General features: G+C 40.8%; 1 protein-coding gene and 1 long non-coding RNA gene across 3 annotated transcripts in view; one reads left to right on the forward strand and one right to left on the reverse strand.

Moving 5' to 3' along the window:
- LOC310866288 overlaps nt 1-10000 on the forward strand; it is a 579577-nt gene that overhangs the window by 147323 nt on the left and 422254 nt on the right. The gene's annotated exons all lie outside the window — the stretch shown is intronic.
- slc8a1b (solute carrier family 8 member 1b) overlaps nt 1-10000 on the reverse strand; it is a 163289-nt gene that overhangs the window by 11107 nt on the left and 142182 nt on the right. The window lies entirely within an intron of this gene.

Genomic DNA, 10000 nt, shown 5'->3' on the forward strand with positions numbered 1-10000 from the left:
GAAACTAATTTTTAGACTATTTTTACCCCATTTGTTTTACGTCATTTAGCGGCGCCTTCTAAAAGCCGACAATTGCTCAGTGGGTAGTACATTACAGTGTGTAACTGTAATACTTTAATAATGGGGGTCTCTATCTCTCAATCTGCCTGGCTTTTGCTCTCTCTATGTCTGTCTAACTCTCTCTATCCACCTGTCTTTCTCCATCAGTGTTCCCAAGTTTTACCAATGACATTTCAAAACCTTTCCCTAACTTTTCAAAATAATTTTGCCCCATTTCCACTTTCCAAGCCTGCTACAGTATACAGCAATCAGATAGTTTATGCATTCAGGCAGTAGACTCTACACCACCAGTTCTAGCGCATAGCACACTGGAGTATACAAGGCTCACATGGCATCCATATACATTTTTCTTGCATTGATTGGAGTGAATGTCATCATTTGTCAATTTAAAAGTATAAGGAAGCATGTCTTTCTTTCTCTATCCGCCTGCCCTTTTCTCTCTATCTGCCTGTCTTTCTCTCTCTTTCCGCCTGTCTCTCGTGGTGTTTCATCATTGGTGGAACTGTAAATAAAGGAGATTAAAAACTTTTGCTGCTCATCTGTTTTTCTCCACCCTAAAGCCCTCTCTCATCCCCCTATTTCCTCTCACTCTTAATGCCATTGTCAATCGCGTTGATCCTATATGCATGTGTGTGTGCGCGCACAACACGCAGTGACGCATGTGTGTGTGTGTGTGCGCGCGCGTGCATGTGTGTGTGCATCTGGATTTGCTGCTGCTGGCAGAGATCAAATCCCCAATCAATTCCTCATCAGTTAGTGAATGGCACTAATCTGGCATCCACTCCAACAGGCTTCATATGGTGAAGCACTGGCATGCTAATAGGCTAGAGATGTCTGATAAGGTTCAGTAATGGAGACAGATTGAATTACTAATGTATGCATAGCTAATGGTTAATAGAATTAATACTTAAAGGGATAGTTCAGATTGTTTTAACTTAAGCTGTATGAAATACTTGCCATTAATATAGTGGTTGCAACTGTATTAATTGATTGCCTGAGTCCTGTGGTGGGAGTTCTGCTCTGGTTTTGGTGAAATATTAAAGCTGATATAGACAAGTTTCCAGTGTCTGTACACAGAATTCACCCCCCATCCCCCTGTCATTCTATTGGCCGAGCCAGGTCACTTCAGGCTATGGGATTGTTGTTGCTGCTGGGAGGGACGCTATGGATATTGCGCTCGTATGGCTAAATATGACATTAAAATTGTATTAATTTCTATCGATATCTTAGTTACAACAATGACATTGAGTTGACATGTTTTTTTAAGGGTAACTGTAGCATAATCGCATATCACACGACGAGTCCCATAGTAGTCGCAAATGAGGAAGTAGCGGAGGAGGAGACTCAACTGGCTCTCAATTAAATTCTCTTTTATTTGTAATCGTGCATATAAAACATATAAGTAAGTAGCCTTGCCGAGCCATGAGGCCCATAGGGCAGGAGCCTATCTTCTGTTTCTGTAGCGTGAGGCAGCTTGACAAGTACACCCCCTGGACATGACGCAAGTATGTCGCAGGGACATACTAGCAATATAAAACATATATTGCTCCTCAAATGCCCCATCCACTACAGCATCGTTCATGTGAACTACTCTGTCCACGGTTATTCATTGCAATGAAGAAAAATCGCTATGATGATCCGCGACGGCTGTCACCGTTGGCGAGCACGGGTTGACGCGCTTCAAGTCGGCTGGGCAGGCAGTCGCGGCGGCGGTGACTGGTGACATGATACTATTACTCACTTCCACTTCCACCATTTCAACAAATAAGCACATACAACCCACTCCACATGAACGATATTGATGTAACCAGGAGATGTTATGGGGGGTCCGACGTTCTGTGACTTCTAGGATCCTCCGAGGTCTGAGGGGTGCTTGCTGCTGGTGTTGTTCACACCACCCAACCATGCGCTATACATAGCGATTCAATGTCAATAGGCTTACATATTAAATCATAAATATACTATTTCACATGAACAATGTTGGTGAAACTAAGATATGGGGATAATATTATACATTGCAATGAAATAGCATCGCGTTTTCATTATAATACTGCTGGGTTGAACACACCCTCGCGCTGCAATTGGCTAAACGTTTAAATCCCCCCCCGATGTCCTGAACAGTAAACTCTACGTCATTTGTATTGTTGACCAATTTCTAAAATATTAGTGCAACTTTCGTTCATTTTTTACCCTTCTATCACATAGAACTAACTTTTCTGTGTCCATATCACTAGGCCCAAAAAATAGTTCCATGTGATAAAGGGGTCAAAGTTGAACGGAAGTTGTGCTAATATTTTAGAAATAGGTTAACATACAAATGACGTTAGTTTTGTGAATTAATTTACTTTTACTGCGTGGCCCCAGTGCCCCCCACAAAATGACCGGAACTACTTCATATTGACCAAAACCAGAGCAGAACTCCCACCTCGGGCAATCAATTAATACAGTTGCAACCACTATATTAATAGCAAGTATTTCATACAGCTTAAGTTAAAAAAATCTGAACTATCCCTATAAAGTAGTAGTTCAATCCGAAAATGAGTTGTGTTCTATCAATTACAAACCCCATGCCATGAAGCCTTGAAATCACAGAGATGTTGTTTTTGTCGCATTAGCCAATAATATGATGACTGGCAGAGTCTCCGGTAGGAGACTTAACCGATTACATGCCGCCACCAGGTGTCTCCACTCAGGAGCCAGTGCCAGCATAATGCACGAAAATGACACTTTAGAGAGCCATGAACCGGAAGTGATAACCTTCCATTTCATAGCTTCACTCCGGGCCGTCATCTGCCGATGTAAACATTAGTTTTCTACTTGCGAGGTCGGTTTAAAGTTTTATTAAGCTCTAAACATTGTCCTTGTCAATCTGTCCTTGTCAATCTGAGCCATAATGATGTTATAGATTGCGTGAATCAAGCAAGTATCCCTTTAAGTCTCTACCTTTGCAAAATGTTACATGTTAACATAGGAGTTGACTTCTGTCTTTGACATTAGAAAAGTCTTCCATGGCCAATATCCATCCATCCATCCAATATACTCAAGTGTTGCTAATTATGAACCAGGCTACTTAAACGAATTAAACGTTCGCTGTGCTACGGTTCAGTGAACTTCTAATTAATGGAAGTAGTGTGGTTCGTAACTGCTATGTCTCTGCTGTGAATAAATTCTACATATATCCGACGCATCTCAGCCAATCAGAAAGCATTTTCAATCTTGGTTGAATTTTCCAAGTGATGAAAATACAATGTGGCTTGTGTGCGTTTCTTTCGCCATGGGTCACCCGGAGTTGAGAATGCAAATGAGTACACATATTGCACAGCAGGATTACTCATAAATGACATTACAGACCATCTACCCGTCTTTGGTATCTTCCAGCAACTTCTTAAAAAGGAAACAAATATAAATGTACAAAATTACAAGGCTGCCCTTGAAGTGGACCTAAGCACACAGTCTTGGAATGAGGTATATGCCACTGAGGACCCAGACCAAGCCCATGAGGCCTTTCTGTCCATCCTACTTAAACTATATGATAAGCACTGTCCACTAAAAACATCTACAAACAAAAATAAGAACAGACAGGATAAACCATGGATCACAAAAGGCCTAGAGAATGCATGCAAAAAGAAAAACGTACTAAAAAACGTAACTATTCATGAAACACAGAACGAAGGATGCAGAAAATAGATATAAAACATACAACAATAAATTATTAAGTATTGTAAGGGTACAAAAGAAGGAGTATTATCATAAACAATTAGAATATCATAGAAACAATATACAAGGTACTTGGAAAATATTAAATCGTATAATTAAAAAAGGTAAAGCAAAAGCAGAATATCCAAACCAATTTATTAAAGATAATGTAATACTAAATAAAACAAATGAAATAGCCAATGAATTTAACAACTTCTTTGTAAATGTAGGACCTAATTTAGCAAAAGAGATTGTGGAGCCGAGAGATACTACTAACTTAACTGAAAGAAATATTAGACAAAATCCATACTCTATATTCATTAGGTGTGTACATGAAAAGGAAATATAGAAATAGTGAAAAGATTCCAAAATAAAAAATCAACAGACAACACAGATATTGATATGATGCTTGTCAAGGATATTATAAACACCATAGTAACACCACTCACATATATATGCAACCAATCTTTCAACCAAACCGGCATCTTCCCTAGCAAAATGAAAACGGCAAAAGTCATTCCAATATTCAAAACCGGTGAACAATTTTCCAAGATTCTAGAAAAGCTGTTTGTGGCCAGACTTGATAGTTTTATAGATAAACATAACTTAATAAGTAACCAGGTGTGTTCAGGGCGAATAGATCCACTTCAATGGCAGTCATAGATCTAGTAGAACAGATATCGAAAGCAGTAGACGACAAACAATATACAGTAGCGGTATTCATTGACCTGAGAAAGGCCTTTGACACTATTCATCATGAACTATTATTGAAAAAACTGGAAAGATACGGTGTAAGAGGAACTGCAAACTCATGGTTAAGGAGCTATCTTGGAGACAGAACACAATTTGTACACATGAATGGTGTAGATTCTGAAGAGCAAGGAATCATATGGAGTCCCACAGGGCTCTGTATTGGGTCCAAAGCTATTTATTATGTACATGAATGACGTCTGCGATGTATTGGAACAAATGAGCTGTGTCCTGTTTGCTGACGACACTAGTCTGTGCTGCTCAGGAAAACACCTAGATCAGCTTTTGGATACAGTTCAAAATGAGCTTACAATATTAAAGAAATGGTTCGACATTAATAAACTATCACTAAATTTAAATAAAACTAAATTCATGATTTTCAGTAATAGATCAATTAACAGAGAGGCTAAAATCATGATAAACAAAGTGGAAATTGAACGCGTGTTTGAAAATAAATTCTTAGGTATAATCATTGACAGTAAACTTAATTGGAAACCGCATATAAATAATCTAAGGACAAAATTATCTAAAACCATTGCTATAATGTATAAAGCTAAACCTATTCTAAACCAGAACTCACTATATGCTGTATTGCTCCCTCGTACTCCCATACATCAATTACTGTGTGGAGGTATGGGGGAACAACTACAAAACCACTATCCAGCCAATATTCCTACTTCAAAAAAAGCCATAAGAATTGTCACCCAATCTGATTATTACGCACCAACCAACTTATTATTCATCCAATTAAACACCCTAAAACTCCAAGATATAGTAGATCTAAAAACCGCAATAACAATGTATAAGGCACACAATCACCTGCTCCCGAGCTGTATCCAAGAGCTGTTCTGGCCTAGAGAGAGCCGCTACAACCTAAGAGGCACTTCCAAATTCAAACAAACAAATGCTAGAACAAATATCAAAGACAGGTGCATATCGGTCAGAGGGGTCAAGCTGTGGAATGGATGACGAACAAAAAAACTGTAGTAATATAAATAAATAAAAAGAAAGTTGTATAGATCTAAAATAGTAGATACATTATAGAACATTTATATGTTTTGTTTGTGTTTTGTTTTGTTCTTTTTTGTCTTGTTTCTGTTAACTGTATTGTCCTGTCTGTCTTTGTTTTTGTTTTATGTTATGTTTGTTTTTTTTCTTGTATTTTTTCTCCCTTCTGTTTCCTTTGTTGTATTATCTTACCTATGCAAGCCATTTCTTTTTTAGAAGGTTAGGCACTATAAGCTTAGGCTTCAGCCTACACCTTTTTGGTCTGTTTCTTTTGCAAAAAAAAAAAAAAAGCACTGATTTGTTATAATGACCAAAATAAATAAACTCTCTCTCTCTCTCTCTACTCCTGGCAGGAGTGTCACGGTTCGCAGGTGTTAGGACCCAACTGCAGAACTCAAACAAAGGCAGGACAAGAAGATCACATAAACTTGACTTTACTAGGGAAATGACATAGGATAACAGAAGTACATACACATGATACACTGAACATAAAACCTGACACTATAACTTAAGATCCAGCACTGAACAAACACAAGGCAGAGTTTAAATAGTCACTGGAGCTCATCACCCAACCTGGCTCAGCTGGTCCCCACAGGTGATGGCACTCAGGGCAATCAGAGTCAGAGGAGCAGGACTTGGGAGAGACAGAGGAAACTCATGGACAAACAGGGGGGCTCAGGACGTGACCATGACAAGGAGTTACAAATGGAAAAATTAACACTGGGGGTATTGTTCTCTGTAGTCTTTCATTTGGTGTCTTCTTGCAGCAGTGTTTGGGGAGAAGAGACTGAGAGACCAGACATGCTTAAAACAAACAGCTGTGATTAGTCAGACAGTTAACTTGCGAATAGGGAGTGCTTGATTTGATGCACCAGAGCTGGCGCATGCAAAGTGGCAAAATCGCATCCCATCCAAGTTTAATTAATGTGGAAGCCAAAATCATGTTCCCGGTCATTATGTGATTAATTATGCAGCCCTGAGAGTTTCCGCAAGGAATGAACACTGTGTACGTGTATATGTGCGTGTGTGCGTGCGTTGTGCACGCACGCACATATTAGAGATAGCTTGACAGGTGGAGACCAGCATTACATGAAAATAAACATGAGCATATGTACTAGAATTTTGCACCACACGTCGCAATTGGGAAGAAGGCAATAGTGGGAGGGCGATACAGTTTTATTTTTTTACTTGGAAAAGCAAACATGGCAACCCATGATGTTTTCATATACCCAGTTGCTTGGAAAGTGCAAACTTGGCATCCTGGCTGAGTGGCCCTATTTTTAGTTTTGCTTGTTTTTATTTCCGTGTAAAAGCAAGCATGGCAAGTGGCAATGTTTCTATATACCAAGTTGCTTGGATGTCGCAAATGTGGCAACCTAGTGGGAATAGTGTACTGTACTGTAGTCCTCTGTACTGTACTAGACTGCACTGCACTGCACTGCACTGCACTGTACTGTGCTCCTCTGTGCCGTACTGTACAATACTGTCCCATACTGTACTGTACTGTACTCTACTGTCGCCTACTGTACTGTACCTCCATACTGTACTGTAGCATACTGTGCTGTACCGTACTGCTACACCCTGTGTATGTGTGTACGCATGTGTGTGTGTGTGTGTGTGTGTGTGTGTGTGTGTGTGTGTGTGTGTGTGTGTGTGCAGTGAAAAGGGGAGGGGGCGGGGAATGGGGAATTTGTGATGTAATTTGCATCACAGCGAAATGTTCTGCAATAACAGGGTGTCTGACAATATAGTTGTACAGTAAATATGACAGTTGTGTGGAAGCGATGTACTGTAGTGCATATAGATGCAGGATTGTCTGTGCAGAGAGATGTGTGCTAACAGAGTGGTTTGGGTAGGAGAAGGAGGAACGGATAAACAGTGTACCCCCTGTCCATTAGGGTAGAAGGATGTGCACTGTATATGCATGCTCATATTCTTTCGTACACCCCCGTGCACTAGTAGCATGTAACACATCAGTCATCCAGACAGACAGACAGACAGCAGTACTTCTCAGAAGTATCATCTACTGTACGAGACTTCATGGCTTGTGGCTGAGCAGTATACAACAGCGTTCCACGTCAGTGCACTCGGTGGGCCAGTCAGTCATTGTGTAAATAAAGTAGCGAATGAGATGTATGCGGTGCCACCGCTAATGGCATGTCACCCAGTCAGTCACCCAGTCAGTGCGTCAGTAAATACAGCTGTTAAATACTGAATGGACCAGAGCTAAAGGCACGTCATTTACCAACCCTGTTCAACGGATGTTCCACATGACTTCATCTGTGTTACTGAGGAATGAACCCCCCCCACACACACACACACACACACACACACACACACACACACACACACACACACACACACACACACACACACACACACACACACACACACACACACACACACACACACACACACACACACACACACACACACACACACACACACACACGAAGCCTGAGGCTCAGAATGTATATGGCTATGCAACGTCACTAACACACTCGTTACATAAAGGCAATCGGATAGAGCTCTCTTTCTTGTCTTTCATCTCATTTCTGTCATCTCACATCCCTCTATCTCCTCTTTTATCACTCTCTCTCTTTCGGCAACCAATCACACTACAACTCGTATCTTTAACCAATGAACTCTCGTTTAAGACTGCAATCTTCTAATGCACTTGTGCAGCATGCGATTGACGTGAAACTTGACACGCACACTCCCACTTGGCCAAGGAAGAAATGCCACCCTGTTTGTCACCACAAAATGTCCGCAACACAAACATTAAATGCCATTGACAATGAAGGGAAAATGTACGTCATCTTGTCCCCACACGTCTCATATTTGCCATCGACAATGAAAGGAGAAGTTAGGTCAAATGTCCGCCAAATATGACGTAAATTTGTGGCAACAGGCAACAAGCATTCTGATGAGGCCAGTATGAGATGATTGCATGACGTACTTTGATAAGAGCACCCCTCACTTCACACGGGTGTGATTTATTTCCTCTCAAATCAGCCTATTATGATTCACGTTTTACCCATCACTGCACCGATCGTCATGAATCTTTCCATGCACCCTCCCTAGTGACCAAGTGTAAACTTTATTTTATATTACTGAATTACTCCTATACATGTTGTGCAAACATCAGGCAAATCACTACACAGTTTTTGGCATATTTCATCCTGATTGGCAATAACTACAACATGAATCCCTCAACTTCTATAGATATTCCACTCACCTCTATAATTCTGAACGTTGCTGGCCCACAATAACCTTTCCTGACCTGGCGGAGACCTGTGCTTTGAGTCCAAGGTGCATTTGTTTCTGTAACTATTTTGCTTTCAGCAGTTCAATATAACCCTGGAATGTTTCCGCGTGTCATAATGTGTCATGCATTTTTTTGGATTGTAAATATATGTACAGTATCGGTGGTGATATAGCCTGGACAAAAACTGCTACTGAAAGTGTCTATGCGGAATTACAGAACGGAAGTTAAGTTTATTTGGTTGTTTATTTTTGTTATATTTTTGAGTGGTGCAGCCACTCCAGTGACCAGCAATGTATGTCCCTATCTATGTCTGTGTGTATGACTTCATGTATGTTTAGGGTACCAACAGGTGACAAAGTGGCGCTGTTGAGCTTCACACTGTGCACAGGTGCATGATGGGAAGCTGAGTTTTAGTGTAACAGTAGTCAGACTACCAGGCTCAATAGCATTTTTTGACCAACAAGTGTCACTGTTGCACCACTCACTTCGACAGGTCTGATTTTAAGATAGTTTTGGGGCTTTTGCCTTTTTTGATAGATATAGACAGTACTGTAGGTTGACAGGAAACGGGGAGCGAGATGGAGGAAGACACGCAGCAAAGGTCGTTAGGATCGGGATTCAAACCCGCGACCCGCTGTCAGGTTTACCAGCCTAGGTGCCCGCACCACTAGGCCGGCCCGGGCCGGAAGTGACATTAAATGCGGGGCAGATCTGTTTACATTCACACAGAGTCTCTGAATTCACAGGTCATGAACCCAGTTCTGAACGCAACGGAACGGAAGCATTAAACCAACTTCTCCTTGTGAGACGAGATAAGGCTGGGAATGAGGTTATAGTGGTAATATATGTCACTCTATATTTGTATAGTACTTTTCAAAGACATATGTGCTTCACACACACACACACACACACGCACGCACACACGCACGCACACAGGAGAATTTCACATTTTTATTTAAATTATTTTGCGTTGAGAAGGGTCCATCTGCAGATTTGGAGCCCAGTCCCATGGCGTGAGCGGAGGGACCTATGAAGCGAGGGCCCTATGGTGTGAGCACCAAAAGTACGTACTGTATTTTCTGCCAATATAAACAGGAAACAATACAAGTGGAATACAGTATGTACAGATAAAACAACATAATCTTTCCTCTAGGTTAGGCGTAATAGTCTTTGTCTGGGTAACTTATTGATGCAGAGTTTAATAATGTTAAAAATATG

This window comes from Protomyctophum parallelum (assembly GCF_964188405.1).
Source record: "Protomyctophum parallelum genome assembly, chromosome: 10".
In the NCBI taxonomy this organism is placed as follows: domain Eukaryota; kingdom Metazoa; phylum Chordata; class Actinopteri; order Myctophiformes; family Myctophidae; genus Protomyctophum; species Protomyctophum parallelum.